Below are 22914 nucleotides of genomic sequence, written 5' to 3' on the forward strand. Positions count from 1 at the left end.
CACAGGCTTTCCAACGACTGATGGACCGCGTGGGCCGGGGTTTACCCTTTTTGTTTATTTATTTAGACGACATCCTGGTTGCCAGCACCTCAGTGCAGGAACACCAGGCCCACTTGCGGACCGTTTTCCAGCGGCTCCAAGACCACGGGCTCATAATCCAACCCTCCAAATGTCAATTCGGCCTTCCTGCTCTTGATTTTCTAGGGCACAGAATTACCCCTGCCGGCGCCTCCCCTTTGCCCGAAAAGGTGGAGGCTATCCGGGCATTTCCTAGGCCCACCACAGTAAAAGGGCTACAGGAGTTCATAGGCATGGTTAATTTCTACCATAGGTTCGTTCCGGCAGCTGCGCGAGTCATGCGCCCGCTTTTCCAATGCCTTGCAGGGAATCCGGTAGAGTTGATATGGTCCCCGACCGCAGAGTCGGCTTTTACAGCAGCCAAGGCAGCTTTGGCAGACGCCACCATGTTGGTCCACCCGAGCCCCTCCGCCCCCACGGCCCTGACGGTTGACGCCTCTGACGTGGCGGTGGGCGGGGTTCTGGAGCAGCAGGTCGGTGGCCGTTGGCAGCCTTTGGCGTTTTTCAGCCGGCAACTAAATTCGGCTGAGCTGAAGCTTTTGACCGAGAGCTTTTGGCCCTCTATTTAGCTGTTCGTCATTTCAGGTACTTCCTTGAGGGCCGCCCATTTGTGGCCTTTACGGACCATAAACCATTAACATTTGCTTTTGTCAAATTGTCTGACCCATGGTCGGCCCGCCAGCAGCGGCACCTGACTGCTATCTCCGAATTCACCACCGATGTCCGTCATGTCGCGGGTAAGCTTAATGCCGTTGCTGACGCCCTGTCTAGACCTGCTTTTCCCCCTATTTCGGCGGTGGACTGCGAAGTGGATCCCCAAGAGCTTGCGGAGGCACAGCTTCTAGCGGATACCGCTTCGGCATACCAGTCCACCACTTCGGGATTGAAGTTGGCCCAGGTAGCTTGTGGGTCAGAAGGCACAAAAGTCTGGTGCGATGTTTCTCTTCCCCGTCCCAGGCCGGTAGTACCGCCCTCCCTTCAGCGCCTGGTTTTCGATGCCATTCATGGGCTGGCGCACCCGTCCATCCGCTCCACCTCTGCTTTGGTAGCAGCTCGGTTTGTCTGGCATGGCCTACGGAAACAGGTAGCGGGTTGGGTGCGTGCCTGCGTTCCCTGTCAGACCGCTAAAGTCCAGCGCCATGTCCAGCCCCCCGTACAGGATTTCGAGGTCCCGGCTGTTCGTTTTTTCCACATCCACGTGGATTTGGTCGGTCCTTTGCCTTCCTCCCGGGGCTACACCCACCTCCTCACGGTGGTGCATCGGTTCACCCGGTGGCCAGAGGCTTTCCCATTGTCTGATATTTCATCAGCGTCTTGTGCTAGGACTTTGGCCCTTCATTGGGTAGCTCGTTTCGGGGTCCCGGCAGATATTACCACTGACAGAGGGCCACAGTTCACTTCGTCCCTCTGGGCCGCGCTCGCAGAACTGTACGGGTCCAAGTTACAACCCACTACTGCATATCACCCCCAGGCAAATGGACTCGTAGAAAGGTTCCACCGCCAACTTAAGGCGTCCCTCAGTGCAAGGCTTGAAGGCCCGGACTGGGTAGACCAGCTCCCTTGGGTTCTTTTGGGCATCCGGACTGCTCCTAAGCTAGATCTCGGTGCGTCGTCCGCAGAGCTAGTATATGGCTCGACACTTCGAGTACCCGGAGATTTGTTTCCGGACCCTTCAGACCAGCTGCCTACAGTCCCATCAGTGTTAGCATCTCTCCGGGAACGGGTGGGCTCCCTGGCCCCAGTTCCAACTTCACGTCATGGGTGTCCCATGGTACATGAACCGCCTTCCCTGAAGGACTGTGAGTTTGTTTTTCTGCGTAAAGATGCCGATCGCGCCCCGTTGCAGAGGGTCTATCAAGGGCCGTTCCGGGTTTTGCGTAAGGGAACGGCTACCTTCACCTTAGACATGTGCGGCAAGAGTGAGCTCGTCTCGGTGTCCCGGCTCAAACCTGCACATTTGGATCCGGATCAACCAGTCCTGGTCGGTCAAACCCCTAAGAGAGGCCAACCTCCGTTAGTTCCGCTCAGTCCAGGACCCCCCGTTCCGACAGTTCCTCCAGGACCTCCCGTTCCGACAGTTCCTCCAGGACCCCCCGTTCCGGTAGTTCCTCCAGGACCTCCCGTTCCGGCTGTTCCGCCAAGTCCGGAACCCCCGGCTCCTGTGGTTCAGGCTGTCCCTCTCCGTACTCGTTATGGTCGCGAAATCCGGCTCCCTGCTAGGTTCCGCACCTCGGGTTCTGGGGGGGGTCATGTAGCGACCATAGAGAATGGTCCAGGTCGTCGAACCCTCGGATTGGCCAGCGAGGTCACGTGTGAACGCGATCATGGGGATTGGTCCAGGGAGCGACATCGCTGATTAGCCAGCGATGTCATGTGCGCGTTTGGGCCCGAAATAGCCAGTTCGGCGAAGTCTTCGAAGAAGACAGTAAGTTTTTGATGGTTGTCCTTTACCTTGTTGTTTAACTCTGTATTCGAATATTGCGGCTGCAATAAACTTCCTTTACCACCAACAAGTTTTCGGACTCGCCATAATAGTAATAATAATAATAATAATAAACATTTATTTTATATAGCGCTTTTCCAGATGCTCAAAGACGCTTTACAAAACAGTCATGACATAGAACAAACAGACAAACTATCCTGACGGAGAAGCGGCGAACAAATAGCGCCAGCGTCCTCTCACGTCAGGGTCCGGCAGTAGACAACAAAGAACACAAGACACACAATTACAATTTTAACACAAACAGCCATCACAGTGATTGCTCCAGGCACACCCTCACTGTGATGGAAGGCAAAGAAAAGTCTTATCTCCTCCTCATTCTTCTCCCGTGGTGCCACGAGGCGATCGAGGCTCCCGACTTTTGAAGCCCCCACCGGGCGATGGAAAGTCCCAGGGCCGAGCCGAGCAGGCCGATGAAGGTCCTGAGCCCCCACCGGGCGATGGAAAGTGCCGCGGCCAGGCCACGCAGGGCGATGAGGGGCCTGCGAGCGGGTCGATCAAACCTCGCGCTCCGGGGCGGTCGAAGCTGCTACGGCTGGAGCTCCCGAAAGCCAGTCGCCAGCCAGGGACCTGCGAACTCCCGATGTTGCGGTCTGCAGGGCCCACGGCCGAAGCCTCCGAGATGGTAAGTCCAGGCCCTGCGACCGGAGTCTTCAAGGTCGATCCCAGCTGGAGGCCGCCGACTCCACGGTGTTAGGCCGTAGCGCGAACGGAGATACGACACGGTAAAGGTCGCATCTCCGTTGAGGAGGAGATTGGAAAAAAAGGTTCCCCCCCCCCACCCACATCCCACATATACAGAGTTAAAAATAGATCAAAACGTACATTTAAACGATGACAATAGACAAAAACAAACAAAAAGACAGAGAGACTGCCGGTGAGCCACAGCTACAGAACGCAGCCATGCCCCACGTATTATGTAGACTCCAGGAATGACAGATGCTGGTTTACAAAAAAAGACACAAATTGCTGGAGTAACTCAACAGGTCAGGCAGCATCTCTGGAGAACATGGTTCGGGCTGGAGTAACTCGACAGGTCAGGCAGCATCTCTGGAGAACATGGTTCGGTAACGTTTCGGGTTGGGACACTTCTTCGGACTGATTGCAGTGTGGGGGGAAGTAAGCTGGTAGAGAGGAGAGGGCGGGGCAAAGCCTATAGAACTACAGGTGGATACAGGTGAGGGGGGGTGGCTTGATTCGCAGATGGGTGGACAAAGGCCAGGGATGAAAACACAAAATGGCGTGAGATAAAGAGAGAAGATGCAAAAAATGTGACGCCAGAGGTTGGGATATTGGTGAAAGAGGACGGGGAGGGGGTGGGGGAGGGAGGGGGAATGAGGGGGGATGGGGACAGAGGGTGGGAAGGGGAAAGAGGGGGAGGGGGAATGATGGGGGAAGGGGATTGAGGGAGGATGGGGAAAGAGGGAGGATGGGGAAAGAGGGGGGAAGGGGAAAGAGGGGGGAGAAGGGATGGGGAGGGGGAACGAGGCGGAATGGGGAAAGGGGGGATAAGGAAAGGAGGGGATGGGGGGAGGTGGAAAGAGGGGTGGCATTTGGGCTGAAACAGGTAATGGCAAATTCAATGTTCATACCGCTGGGTTGTAAGCTACCCAAGCAGAATATGGGGTGCTGGTCCTCCAGTTTGCATGCGGCCTCACTCTGGCAATGGAAGAGGCCCAGGGCAGAGAGGTCAGTGTGGGAATGGGAAGGGAAGAGATCCAGCAGGCCTTGGCGGACCGAGCATTAGTGTTTGGCGAAATGCTCAACGAATGTGCATTCGTGCAGTATGCTGCCTGTTAGTGGATTGCAAGGACTTATCATGGATATGGATCCAGCTGTCTTATCTTCCCATTCTTCTCCACGCAATCTTAAACGTCATTCATTTGCGACAGGCATGTGTGCATTTGGCAGATAAGCAGGATGAGATTTACAGCTCGTTCAAAGGCCAACACTGTAAAGGGAAAATGTTCAACAAATGCAGCATAGCACGGTGGTGCAGCGGTAGAGTTGCTGCCTCACAGCGCCAGAGACACGAGTTCAATCCTGACCACGGGTGCTGTCTGCACGGAGTTTGTACGTTCCCCCCTTGACCTGTGTGGGTTTTCTCCAGGTGCTCCGGTTTCCTCTCACACTCCAAAGACGTACAGGCTTGTCGGTTAATTGGCTTTGGTAAAATAAAAACTGTAAAAATTATTCCTAGTGCGTCGGGCAGTGCTAGTGACCACTGATCGGTGCTGGGAGGCACAAAATGCTGGAGTAAATCAGCGAGTCAGGCAGCATCTCAGGAGAGAAGGAATGGGTGATGTTTCGGGTCGAGACAACGTCTTCAGTCTGAAGAAGGGTCTCGACTCGAAACGTCACCCATTCCTTCTCTCCTGAGGTGCCACCTGACCCGCTGAGTTACTCCAGATTTGAAGAAGGGTCTCGGCCCGAAACGTCACCCATTCCTTCTCTCCTGAGATGCTGCCTGACCCACTGAGTTACTCCAGCATTTTTGTGTCTACCTTCAATTTGAACCAGCATCTGCAGTTATTTTCCTACTGATCGGTGCAGACTCGGTGAGCCGAGTCTCGGTCTTGCACCAGGCTCGGTGAGCCTGTCTAAAGTCTAAAAGTAAAGTCTAAATACCAGCAATGCAGGGACAAGGAATGTCTGGGGAAAAGCTAAAGCCAGTTGAGTCTGCAGGGCCCATCCATGGCGGCACGGTGGTGCAGCGGTAGAGTTGCTGCCTTACAGCGAATGCAGCGCCGGAGACTCAGGTTCGATCCTGACTACGGGCGCCGTCTGTATGGAGTTTGTACGTTCTCCCCGTGACCTGCGTGGGTTTTCTCCGAGATCTTCGGTTTCCTCCCACAGTCCAAAGACGTACAGGTTTGTAGGTTAATTGGCTGGGTAAAATGTAAAAATTGTCCCTGGTGTGTGTAGGATGGTGTTAATGTGCGGGGATCGCTGGGCGGCGCGGACTCGGTGGGCCGAAGGGCCTGTTTCCGCGCTGTATCTCTAAATCTAAAAAAAAACACTGATTGTTCAGTACCTTTTCAACATAATCATCTTTTGCTGTCTGCTGAGCAGGAGCCTAATTTATTGCTTGTGTCCAGCTTTATTTTCCACTGTCACTTCGTAACTGCTGTGGCAGCACGGGTTCCGAAAGCAGGAACGTGTATGGGGGCGTAACTGAAGCAGCCCGATGTTCATTTGGTCCATTTGCCCCTCTAGTCCCAATGCACTGTCTGATCAAAAAGAGAGAGTGGGAAAGACAAAATGTGGCAGGCATCCAGAAGTCAGCAGTTGCCAATTAGCCCCTGTTAATATCAGATTAATGTGGATTTAAGGAAAGATGCTATAATTTTCCACTGGAGGAGATTAAACCATCATGTGGCAATTAGCTCACCCACTCAGCTGTGGCTGATTCAGAGACAGAGCAGAGAGAAAAAGCCCTCTTCGCCACATTCTCTGCTCAACCTGGATTTCACAGCAAATTGAACGAGATTGCTGTTGCTATCCGGATAAAACAGTTTAGTTCACTTTTAGAGATGCAGCGCGGAAACAGGCCCTTCGGCCCACCGAGTCCGTGCCGTCCAGCCATTCCCGCACATTAACCCCCCTACACACACGAGGGAGAATTTACACATGCACCAAGCCAATTAACCCTACATACCTGTACGCCTTTGGAATGTGGGAGGAAACTGAAGATCTCGGAGAAAACCCACGCGGTCATGGGAAGAACGTACAAACTCCGTACAGATGGCACCCGTAGTCGGGATCGAACCCGGGTCTCTGGCGCTGCAGCAATACCGCTGTGCCACCGTGCCACCTTAAGCTGGTACAAAGCTTGTGCAAAACTGGAGAGCAGCTTAATCTACCATCATCAGGATGAAAACGTTGACCCAAATGTGGGTGGACTTCATTGAAACTTACTGAATAACAAAAGGCCTGGATAGAGTGGGTGTAGAGAGGATGTTTCCACTAGTGGGAGAGTCTAGGACCAGAGGGCACAGCCTCAGAATAAAAGGACGTTCCTTTAGGAAGAAGATGAGGAGTAATTTCTTTGGTCAGAGGGTGGTAAATCTGTGGAATTCATTGCCACAGATAGCTATGAAGGCCAAGTCAAGGGATATTTTTAAGGCAGAGATAGATACATTCTTGATTAGTATTAGAAGACAAGAGAATGCGGTTGAGAGGGAAAGATAGATCAGCCATGATTGAATGGAGTTTACCTGATGAGCCGAATGGCCTAATTTTGCTCCTATCAGATATGAACTTAAATACCTCCACAGAGAAAGCATGAACACCAAGTAGAGTCATAGAGTTAGTCTTCGTGCTGACTGGATAAGCACTAAGCAACAAAAGCTTTTCACTGTACCTCAGTACACGTGACAATGAACCAAACTGAATTGAACTAGGGTCATACAGCATGGAAACAGGGCCTTCAGACCAACTTTTCCATGCTGACCAAGATGTCCCATCTAAGCTTGTCCCATTTGCCAGCGTTGGGCTCATATCCCTCTAGACCTCTCCTATCCATATACCTGTCCAGGTGTCTTTTAACTGTTGTTATTGTACCGGCCTCAACAGCCTCCTCTGGCAGCTTATTCTATATAGCCACCACCCTCTCAGTGAAACAGTTGCCCCTCACGTTCATACCATATCTTGGCCCACTCTGCTTAAATCTATGTTATCTTGTTTTTGATCACCCACCCCTTTCACCTGCAGAGTGAAAACATGAACCTAAATACCACTACAGAGCAAGCATGGCCGCCAAGTCAACACAAGATGCTGTGGATGCTGGTTTACAAACAAAAGTGCTGGAGTAACCTAGCAGGTCGGGCAGCATCTCTGGAGAACGTGGAGAGGCGGCATTTCCGGTCGGCACCCTTCTCCAGAACAACAACACTTTCGTGTCGTTGATTTTCCAAGTTATTTATTAAGTTTCAAAGAAATTGCAAAGCTGGGAAATCAATTGGTGGCACCTCGCACTTCAATCTGCAAATCCCAGGGTTTAACATCGCTTCAGGGCCGGCACCTGAGCCACCAAGAGGATGCCCAACACATCCATAAGTGAGAAGCTCGTCCTGACATGTGGTACATTACACAATGCACACGGTTACCACAACTAGAGAACAGCCCTTTACTACTATCCACCTCATTGGTGACCCTCGGACTAACTTTGATGCAAAGCACTGAGCCTTGCAGCACCCCACTAGTCACTGCCTGCCATTCTGAAAAGGACCCTACTCTTTGCTTCCTATCTGCCAGCCAGTTCTCTATCCATGTCAATATCCTACCCTCAATACCTTGTGCTCTAAAACCACGATGTACAGCATTTCAAAGTAGACCATGGATTAAGGGACTGCATTAATCCCAAAGAGCAGATTACTGCGAGTATATTTTTAAATCTTCAGTATATTGAATTCTACAGTGATAGATGATTGCAGCAAATCTGCTGCTTGTAACTCACAAAAGCAAGGTCAACTTTTGAAAACTGCTTTATAATCACTAGTGAGAATAGTTCTCTAAATTTATCAAACAGCCACTGTTGAAGTGGCAAAATAGATAAATGATGTTAGATGTGTGGAAGAAGTCGGAACTGAATTCACCACCTCAGTAAATACATATAAGAAAATAACTGCAGATGCTGGTACAAATCGAAGGTATTTATTCACAGAATGCTGGAGTAACTCAGCAGGTCAGGCAGCATCTCAGGAGAGAAGGAATGGGTGACGTTTCGGGTCGAGACCCTTCTTACTGAAGAAGGGTCTCGACCCGAAACGTCACCCATTCCTTCTCTCCTGAGATGCTGCCTGACCTGCTGAGTTACTCCAGCATTCTGTGAATAAATACCTCAGTAAATACGATCACTTAAACTCATTCCCGTCAGAAGTTTGAGACACGAGCAACTGCAGATGCTGGAATCATGAGCAAAACACAAAGCGCTGGAGGAACGTAGTGGTGGAATGGAATGGAAGAAGGGTCCCGACCAGAAACGTTGCCTGCTCATTCCCTCCGCAGATGCTGCCTGACCCGCTGAGTTCCTCCAGCGCTTTGTCCACCTTAATACCGTATCACCACTGCCTTCTGTGCCCAAGCACCTTGGAAAGCGATATCACATTTCACAAAAGAAACTGTGGGCTAAAGTAAGAAAATGACTGGTGCTTAGGATGAGAGATTAAAATGGAATTGATTGCTCTCACAACTTCACATGACCCTCACCTCCCTGAGTGGTCTTATGATACTTTCTGAATGCAGTCTAATCTATAATGTTAATTTAGTCCCATATAAAAATGAGCAGCAGAGAAAAAAAAACCGTGGTGGTATGTAGAAGATAAATTAAGTATTCCTTTCCCCTCAGATGTAAATCTTACATAGAAGATAGAACAACAGTGCAGAAATTAAAAAACACAAAGTGTTGCAATAACTCAGCGGGCCAGGGTAAGTCGCTGAGTTGCTCCAGCACTTTGTGTTTTTATTTGTAAACCAGCATCTGCATTTCCTTGTTTCTCCGTAGAACGATAGGGAGCGTGAACAGGCCCTTCGGCCCACATTGTCTGAGCTCTGTCCATGATCCATATCCCTCCATTCCCCGCATATCCACGTGCCTATCTAAAAGCCACTTAAACACCACGACCGTACCGGCCTCCACCGCCCCAGGCAGCGCGTTCCAGGCACCCACCATCCTCTGTGTGGAAAACCTGCCCCGTACAATTCCTTCAAAACTTTGCCATTCTTACCTTAAAGTTACGTCCTCTAATATTTGACACTTCCACCCTGTGGAAAAGGTCTGTCTACCCTATCTGTGCCTTTCATAATTTTATATACTTCTATCAGGTCTCCCCTCAATCTCCGATACTCTAGAGAGAACAATCCCAGTCTGTCAAACCTCTCTGTATCAACAATACCCATCTTGCCACAATGTCATTGCAGACTGAAGATTTTAAAGAAATGTCCTAGTTGTAGAATCATGGCTAGCTACTAAAGTTGAATCAGCCTTTGAAACATACTGCCATCCCATTAAGATTTGCTCCCTAGTTTAGGTTTAGTTTAGAATACAGCATGGAAACAGGCCCTTCAGCCCATCCTGTCCACATGGACCATCGATCACCCGTTCACACTAGTTCTATGTTATCCCACTTTCTCATCCGCTCCTTACACACTCAGGGCGATTTACAGAGGGCCAATTAACCTACAAATCCGCATGTCTTTGGGATGTGGGAGGAAACCGGAGGAAACGCACACGGTCACAGGGAGAACATGCAAACTCCACACACACAGACAGCAGCTGAGGTCAGGATCAAATGTGTGAGTCTGGCGCTGTGAGGCAAGTGTTCTGTTCTCACTTCTGAGATCAGCTTGCATCTAAGCAAAAGTGTGTGTCCAGCACAGCCCTTCTTAATCAACCCCCCAGAGCTGACCACATGTCACGGCCCACTGGAAGATTAACTACTAACGCTGCATCATGTATATGCAAGCTGTCAAACCTCAGCAGTGCAATAAATGACCTTGCAATTCAATAGACAATAGACAATAGGTGCAGCAGGAGGCCATTCGGCCCTTCGAGCCAGCACCGCCATTCAACGTGATCATGGCTGATCATTCTCAATCAGTACCCCGTTCCTGCCTTCTCCCCATACCCCCTGACTCCGCTATCCTTAAGAGCTCTATCTTGAATGCATTCAGAGAATTGGCCTCCACTGCCTTCTGAGGCAGTGAATTCCACAGATTCACAACTCTCTGACTGAAAATGTTTTTCCTCATCTCAGTTCTAAATGGCCTACCCCTTATTCTTAAACTGTGGCCCCTGGTTCTGGACTCACCCAACATTGGGAACATGTTTCCTGCCTCTAACGTGTCCAACCCCTTAATAATCTTATACGTTTCCATAAGATCTCCTCTCATCCTTCTAAATTCCAGTGTATACAAGCCTAGTCGCTCCAGTCTTTCAACATACGAAAGTCCCGCCATTCCGGGAATTAACCTAGTAAACCTACGCTGCACGCCCTCATTGTAATACAAGGGGATGAATGATTATTATGTGGAGTCAATAAATCTTTTAAAAAATATATCTTAATTAATCTTAATTCAATCTTCTAACTTCTTTACACATTGTGTTCTAGTCATTTACTCAACCATAAGTTAACATTTATTCACAAAGATCAGAAAGGTTTAATGGGAATAGTATCAATATCTAAAATCCCTCTGGTATGTATAACGATTTCTTGATCACTGTTCACAGAGTGAGCTATTAATTGAAAGGTCGATAAAATGACTTTTACAGTCATCCGCAGAACAAATATTCATTAAAGTACTCATCTTGATCATTTTCACCCTGTCTGTTTGATCTGTCTGTTCTGACCTGTTATCTTGCATTCTATCCACCTTTCCATCGACTCCATCTACATTTCTCGCTGCCTCGGCAAGGCCGCCAGCATAACCAAGGACCAGTCTCTCCCCGGTCACATCCCTCTGCTCCCCTCTCCCATCAGGCAGGAGATACAGAAGTTTAAAAACACCGAGCTACCATGAGATCAGGGACAGTTTCTCCCCAGCTGTTATTGGGCAACTGAACTGTCCTCTAAACAACTGGAGTGTGGTCCTGACCTCCCATCTACCTTATCGGAGTCCCTTGAACTTTCTTTAATCGGTCTTTATTGGCCTTCAATATTATATCTTTGCACTAAATGTTTTAGATTTAGATTTAGATTTAGGGATACAGTCCCTAATTTAGATTTAGATTTAGGCCCACCGAGTCCGCGCCGCCCAGCGATCCCCGCACATTAACACTATCCTACACACACTAGGGACAATTTTTACATTTACCCAGTCAATTAACCTACATACCTGTACGTCTTTGGAGCGTGGGAGGAAACCGAAGATCTCGGAGAAAACCCACGCAGGTCACGGGGAGAACGTACAAACTCCGTACAGACGGCGCCCGTAGTCAGGATCGAACCTGAGTCCCCGGCGCTGCATTTGCTGTAAGGCAGCAACTCTACCGCTGCGCCACCGTGCCGCCGTTGTACCGTTGCCCTTTGTCTCTACACTATGATTGGCTTGATTGGATTCATGTATCGTCCTTGCTTTGACTGGTTGGCACGCAAACAAAAGCTTTTCACTGTACCTCAGTACACATGACAAAAATAAACTAAACTAAACTTGTATTTTCTATAACGAATGCCTTTCCCAATTCTCTCTCTCTCTCTCTGTCAATGCTTGGTTCATAGCCTTATTCAATTTTAATTCTGCGTTTATCTTGCCTCTATGAAAGAAAAACAAAATCCCCTTACCTTCTCCGAGGTTTGCGTTTGGTCCATGAAGATCTGAAGTGATCGAGCTCTCACGAACGCACGCTCAGCTGTAAATGAACGTGGGGAGTGAGCAAGAGTTGGCAATATCTCCCTTCCTAAAAAGGAATAACACCCTTTCAACAGCACTATAACCCCCCTCTCTTCCTAATATTAATGTCTGTTCCAGAGACACAACGAAACTACCAGGACCTCGTATTCCATTGATTTACAGGGGATTCTCACGCAAAGGGCTCTCTCTGTGCCATTCTCCAACAGGTAGATTTGCCCCAAAAATAACTATATTTATACCAGACAGGATTATAATTTCAATTCATTTCGGATTTAGCTAAAAATAATAACAATTTTGCCCTTAATTATATTTTTTAATCCAGCTTTACAACGCTGACCCATTTTCAGGACAAAGGCTTCAAAAGACCAGAGTAAATCCATATTGGACACTTTACAAACACCAAATCCTCCTTGCTAAAGGTTAACACTTCCTGATATTAAATTAATTTTAATCTGTATCAAAATTGTTGCTCAGAGCAGGCTAACAGGGGCTTAACGCTGCACTCTGTTGAAGGACAGACCACATGATGTTTTGCTGTTTTTTCCTCCTTGACCCTGGTCTCAAAACAGTGGCCTTGCTGAAAGTCAAAAGAAGGGTCCTGACCCGAAACATGAACCCGACGAAATGTTCCCAACCCAAAATGTCATCTATCCATGTGTAAGAAAGAACTGCAGATGCTGGTTTAAATCAAAGGTAGACACAAAATGCTGGAGTAACTCAGCGGGACAGGCAGCATCTCTGGAGGGAAGGAATGGCTGACGTTTCGGGTCGAGACCCTTCTTCAGACTGATGTTGGGAGTGGGCGGTACAGAGATAGAATGTAGTCGGAGACCGTAAGACTGATGGGAGAACTGGGAAGGGGAAGGGGATGGAGAGAGAGGAAAAGCAAGGGCTACTTGAAGTTAGAGAAGTCAATGTTCATTCCGCTGGGGTGTAAGCTACCCAAGCGAAATATGAGGTGCAGTTCCTCCAATTTGCGCTGGGCCTCACTCTGACAATGGAGGAGGCCCAGGACAGAAAGGTTAGATTGGGAATGGGAAGGGGAGTTAAAGTGCTGAGCCACCGGGAGATTAGGTAGCTTAAGGCGGACTGAGCGGAGGTGTTCAGCGAAACAATCGCCGAGCCTGCGCCTGGACTCGCCGATGTACAGGAGTTGACACCTGGAACAGAGGATACAATAGATGAAGTTGGAGGAGGTGCGTGAACCTCTGCCTCACCTGAAAAGACTGTCGGGGTCCTTGGACGAAGTCGAGTGGGAGGTAAAGGCATCTCCAGCGGTTGCAGAGGAAAGTACCTGGGGAGGGGGTTGTTTGGGTGGGAAGGGACGAGTTGACCAGGGAGTTGTGGAGAAAACAGTCTCTGCGGAAAGCAGAAAGGGGTGGAGATGGGAAGATGTGGCCAGTAGTGGGATCCCGTTGGAGGTGGCGAGAATGTTGGAGGATTATATGCTGTATGCGACGGCTGATGGGGTGGAAGGTGAGGAACAATGGGACTCTGTCCTTGTTACGAATGGGGGGAGGGGGAGCAAGTGCGGAGCTGTGGGATATCAAGGAGACCCTAGTGAGAGCCTCATCTATAATGGAAGAGGGGAAACATCTTCCAACCTCATCTTCTGTATCAGCTGTTCCAGGTGTCACTAACCAAGTGCAGGCTCGGCGATCGTTTCGCTGAACACCTCTGCTCAGTCCACCTTAATTTATCTGATCTCCTGGTTGCTCAACACTTTAACTCCTCGTCTCATTCCTCTGACAATGGAGGAGGCCCAGTGCAAATTGGAGGAACAGTACCTCATATTTCGCTTGGGTAGCTTGCACCCTAGCGGTAAGAACATTGACTTCTCTAACTTCAAGTAGCCCTTGCTTTCCCTCTCTCTCCATCCCCTCCCCCTTCCCTGTTCTTCCACCAGCCTTACTGTCTCCAACTACATTCCATCTCTGTACCGCCCACTCCCCTGACATCAGCCTGAAGAAGGGTTTCGACACAATACGTCACCCATTCCTTCCCTCCAGAGATGCTTTATGTCATCTATCCATGTTCTCCAGAGATGCTGCCTGACCTCCAGCACTTTGTGTATTTTATTTCGTCCCAACTTGTCCATGCCAACCAAGATGCCCCATCTACACTAGTCCTGCCTCTACACGTCCTCAAATATACTTGTAGCATTATAATTTTACCCATACCCAGTAAGGTTTTTCACTGTACCTCAGTACACGTGACAATAAACTCAACTCAAATATACATTTACTCTGCCTCCTATCATTTCAATTATAAACCTCTATACCCATGAACCAGACTTAGGATGTGTGAAATGTTTGAGTGCTATTTAAGCAGAAGCTGCTTAGAGACTTTCTCTGGGCAAAAACACTTTAGTGATGAATCTGGGAGGTGAATCTGTGGAATTCATTGCCACGGAAGACTGTGGAGGCCAAGTCAATGGATATTTTTAAGGCATAGATAGATAGATTCTTGATTCGTGCAGGTGTCAGGGGTTATGGGGAGAAGGCTGGAGAATGGGGTTGAGAGGGAAGGATAGACCAGCCATGATTGAATGGCAGAGTAGACTTGATGGGCCGAATGGCTTCATTCTGCTCCTATTACTTATGAACTTCCATTTATGGGTCACGTTCTATTGATTTAGCATCTTAATAAGATGGTAAGGATGGAGCTACCTCCTCGGGAGACTGAAAAAAATCAGACATGTGCAGTTGCACCATAGAAAGAATACTGTTGGGTTTCAGCACAGCTTGGTTTGGAAACAGCTCTGACCAAGACCGCAAGAAATTGCAGAGAGTTGTGGATGTAACCCAGTCCATCACACAGAGCAGACTCCCCACCATCTGCTTCTGGAAATCAGCCAACATAATCACAGACTGCTCCCATCCAGCAGAAGGTACCGAAGCTTGAAACCGTGCACCACCAGACTCAGGAACAGCTTCCTCCCCTCTGTTACCAGGCTTCTGAACGGTCCTTCCATCAGCGAGGGTGCTGTCCGATTCACCTCGACCCCGCTGTGGACATTGGACTTTGTCTCTGGAACTGATGCGCTACAATGCCCTGCAATGAAATCTAACCTCAAAATAAATAGCTACGTGTGATAGAAATGCCAAATTTAGATGAGATGTTCCAAGCAGTTCACTGAAGAAATATAAATCATCACAACCAAGGCAAAACGTGATTGTGACAGGAGATGCCCACATTGATTGTACTCTCGAGAAAACGTTATTTGTGGAATTAGTTTAGTTTGGAGATACAGCGTGAAAACAACCGCACTTGTACTAAACACCATCCTACACACTAGGGACAATTTACAATGTTACCAAAACCAATTAAATTACAAACCCGCACGTCTTTGGGATGTGGGAGGAAACCCGAGCACCCGGAAGAAACCCACGCTATCACGGGGAGAACGTGCAAACTCAGTACAGACAAACACCTGTAGTCAGGATCAAACCCGGGTCTCTGATGTCGTAAGGCAGCAACTCTACCTCTGCGCCACTATGCCGCCCAATCTGCATGAATCTACCTGAAAACTTCCTCTCTGAGCCAACAGTTTGTTGTTTATCTGAACAGGGCGAATGCGGGACGGATTCACGCAATGTGATGTAAACCGGCTCGGCCCGCTTTGCTGCTGAGACGTTGGAGCCTGCTCCTGTGGTTCCGCTGCTGATTAGTTGCAGCTCATCTTAAAATGGAGACCTAAAATGCAAATTCCTCTTTTAATGTGTCTCCTCTCACCCCCCCCCCCCCCCCCCCCCCCCCCCCCCAGCCTGTAACTCACTGATCTGCTTGCAAAATAGATTCCCCATGGAGTCCATTTCACTTCATCTTGTTCCCAATGTTGGGGGAGTCCAGAACCAGGGGCCACAGTTTAAGAATAAGGGGTAGGCCATTTTGAACGGAGATGAGGAAAACCTTTTTCAGTCAGAGAGTTGTGAATCTGTGGAATTCCCTGCCTCAGAAGGCAGTGGAGGCCAATTTTCTGAATGGCATTCAAGAGAGAGCTAGATAGAGCTCTTAATGATAGCGGAGTCAGGGGGTATGGGGAGAAGGCAGGAACGGGGTACTGATTGAGAATGATCAGCCATGATCACATTGAATGGCCGAATGGCCTCCTCCTGCAGCTATTGTCTATTGTCTATTGTCTATTGTCTACCCCATTGTGGACATTAGTCTTTGTCTATGGTACTACTGTGTCGCAGCGCTGAGAACTCTAATCTGACTCTGTATCTTCCCCTTCGCTCTACCTATTGCACTTCAGTTTGACTTGATTGTATTTAAGTATGGTATTATCTGATCTGTTTGGATAGCATGCAAAACAAAGCTTTTCACGGTGCCTCGGTACATGTGACAATAATAATAATAAACCTAAAACTCAATGTTGTGGTTTGAAGAAGGGTCTGTGGTCTGAAGAAGGGTCTCAGCCCGAAACGTCACCTGTTCCTTCTCTCCAGAGATGCTGCCTGACCCGCTGCATCACTCCAGAAATTTTTTGCCTACCTTCGGTGTAAACCTCCCTACATCAGTTGTGCTTTTACAGGTTCTGTCAGAGCTGGGCTTGGCTGGATTCGGAGCAGCCATGTGGCACTTAATCCTTGAGCATATGTTTAACTGTGCTTTCTGTAAGTCAGTTTGTGCAAAGTCTCTTCTGCAGAATCAAGCAGGGAAAGGGAGTAACAGAACATAATGAAAAACGTTTCAGAAAAGCTCACTACTCCTCATGTAATCAAAGATCCAAGGACAAAGCTGCCCAGTAATTGTATCCTCGACTGTAACCATACACCTTTCAACAGTCAAAGAAACCATAAATAACACCTGTCCTCTCAGTGTGTCAATGGGCCTGTTACATTTCCCACAAGCTAAACGTTGAAATGAATGACAAAGGCAACATACTCTCCAAGTGTAAAGAAGTTGTTCCACAGTCAGAAACAAAGGGCAGCATGCCCTCATTATAATGCCTGCATTACTGATACACCCTCTTCATGGTTGAAACAGTGGCTAACTGTGCATTGAGCTCAAAGAACATGAGCAGAAAATATAAGATGACACAACAATTCTGTATCACCGAGAACAAATGTTTCCCATCGATTGTGCCTCTTCATTCATTTCAGGTATCGTATTTAAATGTAGAACAACACAAAACACAGAACAGTACAACACATAAACAGGTTAAACCAACTGGGAAAAAATTAGACACACAGTGCTGGAGTAACTCAGCGGGTCAGGCAAAATCTCTGGACTTTGTGGGTCTGTAGCAGATGTTCATTCATAGAAACATAGAAACATAGAAAATAGGTGCAGGAGTAGGCCATTCGGCCCTGCGAGCCTGCACCGCCATTCAATATGATCATGGCTGATCATCCAGCTCAGTAACCTGTACCTGCCTTCTCTCCATACCCCCTGATCCCTTTAGCCACAAGGGCCACATCTAACTCCCTCTTAAATATAGCCAATGAACTGGCCTCAACTACCTTCTGTGGCAGAGAATTCCACAGACTCACCACTCTGTGTGAAGAAATGTTTTCTCATCTCGGTCCTAAAAGACTTCCCCCTTATCCTTAAGCTGTGACCCCTGGTTCTGGACTTCCCCAACATCGGGAACAATCTTCCCACATCTAGCCTCCCCAACCCCTTAAGAATTTTATATGTTTCTATAAGATCCCCCCTCAGTCTTCTAAATTCCAGCGAGTATAAGCCCAGTCTATCCAGTCTTTCTTCATATGAAAGTCCTGCCATCCCAGGGGTCAATCTGATGAACCTTCACTGTACTCCCTCTAAGGCTAGAATGTCTTTCCTCAGATTAGGAAATGATGGTGGTCTTTGCCTTGGTGAGGCCTCCCGCATTCAGCTGCAGCAGGTGATGCCATCTGGTTTGACATCCGTAGGTGCCCGCCCTAAGAAGGGCGCATGCTCCGGGTTGGCGCCAAGCTGTAGTGACTGAGGCTGCATTTGGGCTGTTTTTTCTGCTTCTGCTGTCTCTGTTTGTTGTCGTTCGCCTGACTGAGGTCAGTTGACAGGGCTCACCAGGAGGAGATCGACAACGTGAGCCCCAGCATCTCTGGAGAATTAAAGCAACCAGGAAAAAGTAGACACAAAGTGGTGGAGTAACTCAACGGGTCAGGCAGCATCTCTGGAGAACGTGGATAGATGACCTTTCGAATCCTTCATAAACTACCTGGGACTTGGGCCCCTGAAAAGCCACTATCGTTTCTGCCTTCGCCACCATCCTTGGCAGCACGTTCCAGGCACCCTTGATACTCTGTAAAAAACATATCCTTCTCACCTTAATACTATGTCCTCTGCTCTTTGACATTTTCACGCTGGGGAAAAAAGTTCTGACTGTCTACCCTATCTACACCTCTCATAATTTTACATACCTCTATCAGGTCTCCCCTCAACCTCCGATGTTCCACAGAAAACTATTCAAGTTTATCCAACCTCTCCTTGTAGCTAATCCCCTCTAATCCAGGCAGCATTCTGGCAAACCTCCTCTGCACCCTCTCCAAAACCTCCACATCTTTCCTTTAATGAGCGACCAGAACAGCACGCAATACTCCAAATGCAGCCAAACTAAAGTCCTCTAAAGCTGCAACATGGCTTCCTAACTCTTATACTCAGTGCCCCGACCAATGTTAAAAAAGACAAGGATATTTTCTAGTCCTATCTAATGTTTATCTCTTAAAAAGCAGCAGAGTTAAACAGATGGCCGTGTCTGGGAATGGTCTATTGTAGAGTTAGTGAGCGCTGCATAAGATAAACACTGGGAAACATCTGCAGCACCGGAATTAGTGCTAACTCTTGGTTAAAGGCCACTAACAGCTGTCGTATGTGCTTACATCACACATGGGCAGTATTACGGTTACAGAGAAAAAGTCCAATGCCCGCAATGAGGTAGGTTGGAGAATCGGAACTGTACCCCAGCTTGTGGAAGGACCGTTTAGAAGTCTGATAACAGTGGGCAGGAAGCTGTCTGACGGTTCATACTATTGGGTTTGCGTGTTAAGTAATGATTCACGGCTAATATTGAATGACCTTGCTCAGCATTTAAAAGACACTTGGACGGGTCCATCGAGAGGAAAGGATGAGAGGCAGATGGGCAAATGTGGACAAATGGGACTTTCCTAAATGGGCATCTGACTTTGCTCGGTGCCGCCATCTTTGATGTGGTCATTTGGGAACTTCTACCAAAATGTGAAAATTTCCTTCCTCACCAATTGTGACAGTGATTTAAAAAGCCAATGATTTATTTACTGGAGGATCTTGTCTAGTGTTGACAGTTTGCTGATGACTTAACCTCATGAGGAAACCCGGGATAAGATTATGGACCCGACAGGTTTAGAAAGATATGGGCCAAATGCAGGCAAATGGGACTAGCTTAGATGTGCCATTTTTGCCAGCATGGACCAGTTGGGCTGAAGGGCCTGCTTCCGTGCTGCATAATAGTTCTGTGTATATGTGGTGAGTTATATTCAGACTCTCCTTCATTTAATGGACTTGGCAACTGCCTTAAAGTGATAAGAGTGATGGGTCTCTGAAGCTGTGAGGCAGAAGCTCTACCAGCTGTGCCACCCTAAAAAAATGAATGCACTTTGTATTTTTCAAGTTTGTTATTTTGGGCAAAGCTGTAAGCTTCCAAAAAAGCATTCTATAGAGAAAGCTGAAAGAGCAGAAGACAATGGCAGGAGCATACATACACCTTGCATGAGTTCACACTATTTCTATGGACACATCTTTCCAAATCTTTCCAAACGATCTTTGGTTTTGTTCGTTGATCCATGCCTATATTGTCCTTGTCTCCCACTAGGCAGCTAATCCAGTAGTAGACACCGCCTGGGCATTGGAGAGAGAGAGGTTGACTCCCTCTCTGTGTGTATCTGCAGCTGCCAAACCTTATTGCCCAACACGTTCTCACTTGTGGCTCTGTGGAACTGTGAGCTTCTCACAGTTACACCCTCCACCTGCAAGGTTCCGGTCGGTAGACACAAGGAACTGCAGATGCCAGTTTACAGAAAAAGACGCAAAGTGGTGGAGTAACTCAGTGGTGTGTACGACGGAACTGCAGTTCCGGTGGTAACTCAGCGGCAGCATCCCTGAAGTGCGTGGATAGGTGACGCTTTGGGTCGGCAGCCTTCCTCTGTTTTCCGTCCGGACATCGGTGCTCAGTTGCTGCAAGAGTTGAGAGCACAGTGTCAAGGGGCAGCACGGTGGTGCAGCGGTAGAGTTGCTGCCTTACTGCACCAGAGACCCGGGATCAATCCTGACTACAGCTGCTGTCTGTATGGAGTTTATACGTTCTCCCTGTGACCTGCGTGAGATTTCTCCGGGTGCTCCCACACTCCGAAGACGTACAGGTTTGCAGGTTAATTGGCTTGTTAACATTGTAAATTGCCCCTGTTGTGTGCAGGACAGTGTTAGCGTGCGGGATCACCGGTCGGCGTGGACTCAGTGAGCTGAGGGGCCTGTTTCCGCGCTGTATCTCTAATCTAAACTAAACTAAAGCACGGATGGATTCATTGATTGTATATGGAAGGTTGCGGGCTGAAGGGGGGCGGGCGGGGGGGGGGGGGAGCAGAACGAGACAGGTCGATTATCCCTCTCTGCAGGCAATGGGAAATGTATTTTTGTTTGCAATATCCCACAGGCACCAATACGCACTGGAGCATCCGGACAAGGTGATCAATAGTGCAGCATGATTGAAGAGGGGCTGCGTTTTAGTCAGTCTGCTTGCAACATCCCACTTCATCAATAATTAATCCAACGATTTTCCGAAATTATTTTCCCTGATGAACAAAATTATTTCTCCTGATGAACTAAAACAAATATTGATTGGTACGGGCGAGGCTCCAAAAAAAAAAGGTGTTTATTTCACAAAATGATGGAGTAACTCAGCAGGTCAGGCAGCATCTCAGTAACTTGCTGAGTTACTCCAGCATTTCAGTGAAATAAACACCTTCGATTTGTACCTGCATCTGCAGTTATTTTCTTACACTCCACAAAATAGGGTTCTTCCGTGAGTTGGTGACAAAGAGTCAACAGAGTCAAGTGTATCTTATTGTCATGTGTCCCAGATAGACAAGGAAGAGTTGGTTGGGCATAAGGCAAATGGATCACCCTGCCATTTTTACAGTGCTCATGATGATGGAGGTTTTGGCAAACATAGAAAACCATCAAAAGGCTCTTCCACCACTCAGTGAGATCAAGGCTGATCTGTACTTTACTCAGCAATGGACAGAGGAGAGGGTTGGGTGCAGGTGGGTGGGCTGTGGGCTCACCTCTCATGCACCAGGGGGCGCTCTGGGGGTTGCGGGCCCAGCTCCGGGGCAGGGAGGCCGAGCGGTGGCCGCTGGAGGTGAAGGATGGCGTGTCCGTGGGTCAAGGTATTGGCAAGTCGAGGAGTCGGTGGAGTGGGCCACTGGAGATGAGAGGATGGCGTGTCCGTGGGCCGAGGTGCCGGCGGGTCGAGTCGGTGGAGTGGGCCGCTGGAGGTAAAGGATGGCGTGTCCGCCGGTCGAGTTGCCGGTGGGTCGAGGAGTCGGTGGAGTGGGCCACTGGAGATGAGAGGATGGCGTGTCCGTGGGCCGAGGTGCTGGCGGGTCGAGTCGGTGGAGTGGGCTGCTGGAGGTGAAGGATGGCGTGTCCGCCGGTCGAGTTGCCGGTGGGTCGAGGAGTCGGTGGAGTGGGCCGCTGGAGGTGAAGGACGGCGTGTTCACGGGTCGAGTTGCCGGTGGGTCGAGGTGTCGGTGGAGTGGGCCGCTGGAGGTGAAGGACGGCGTGTCCACGGGTCGAGGTGCTCATCGTAACGGGCGCCGCTCCAACAGGCCGAGCGCGTGGATCGGACGCGGCCGGCAGCGGCAGGGAATGGCGGTGGAGACACCGACACCATCGTCAGGCCAGGCCCACTCCTGTAACTCCCAGCCAGTGCCGTCGCCAGGGCAACGGGCCTTTAAGGCCGAGGCAAGACTCGATATTTTTCAAAACTTTGAAACCTGAAGTGTACAAGTTGATGCTGGGAATGTGGTGATTCCTCTGCACTGGCTTGGTGTGGTCTACCATTCATAGACTACAGTCAGTGCACTCTTGCACTTGGGTACAATTGTGCTGATGAGGAGTACGATTTTACTGAATGGAATGCTAAACAAATGCATCTAGGTAGATGGGACAATAAAGTACCACTGAATCATTGGGGCGGCACAGTGGCGCAGCGGTCAAGCAGCTGCCTCACAGCACTAGAGACCCAGGTTCGATCCCGACTATGGGTGCTGTCTGTGTGGAGTTTGCATGTTCTCCCGTATGGGTTTCCACCGGGTGCTCCGGTTTCCTCCCACATCCCAAAGACGTGCAGGTTTGTAGGTCAATTGGCTTGGTATAAATGTAAATTGCCCCTAGTGTGTGTGTAGGATAGTGTTAGTGTGCGGAGATCGCTGGTCGGCGTGGACTCGGTGGGCCGAAGGGCCTGTTTTCATGCTGTATCTCCAAACTAAACTAAACTGATCCAAACTGATCACACTAAATTATAAAACAGCGCAGGGAATGAAGACCAAATAAAGGCATCTATCTCCCTCTTGTGGAGTGTAGACAAAGTGCACTAAACTTGCACTCTGATGAGGCATTTGTGCCATTTACAATGTCACATATTATAACAATATAACATATAACAACTACAGCATGGAAACAGGCCTGTCCGGCCCTACCAGTCCACGCCGACCATTCTCCCTGACCTAGTCTCATCTACCTGCACTCAGACCATAACCCTCCAATCCCCTCCTATCCATATACCTATCCAATTTACTCTTAAATAATAAAATCGAGCCAGCCTCCACCACTTCCACCGGAAGCCCATTCCATACAGCCACAACCCTCTGAGTAAAGAAGTCCCCCCTCATGTTACCCCCTAAACCTTTGTCCCTCAATTCTGAAGCTATGTCCCCTTGTTGGAATCTTCCCCACTCTCAAAGGGAAAAGCCTACCCACGTCAACTCTGTCCGTCC

General features: G+C 48.9%; 1 protein-coding gene across 1 annotated transcript in view; it reads right to left on the reverse strand.

The window, feature by feature from the left end:
* rerg (RAS-like, estrogen-regulated, growth inhibitor) overlaps positions 1 to 12120 on the reverse strand; it is a 56588-nt gene extending 44468 nt beyond the window's left edge. The window contains exon 1 of the mRNA XM_078419924.1: positions 11860 to 12120. The gene's annotated coding sequence lies outside the window, so the exon portion shown is untranslated. The remainder of the gene's footprint in view (positions 1 to 11859) is intronic.
* Between the last annotated feature and the right edge of the window lie 10794 nt (positions 12121 to 22914).

This window comes from Rhinoraja longicauda, chromosome 23, assembly GCF_053455715.1.
Source record: "Rhinoraja longicauda isolate Sanriku21f chromosome 23, sRhiLon1.1, whole genome shotgun sequence".
NCBI lineage: Eukaryota > Metazoa > Chordata > Chondrichthyes > Rajiformes > Arhynchobatidae > Rhinoraja > Rhinoraja longicauda.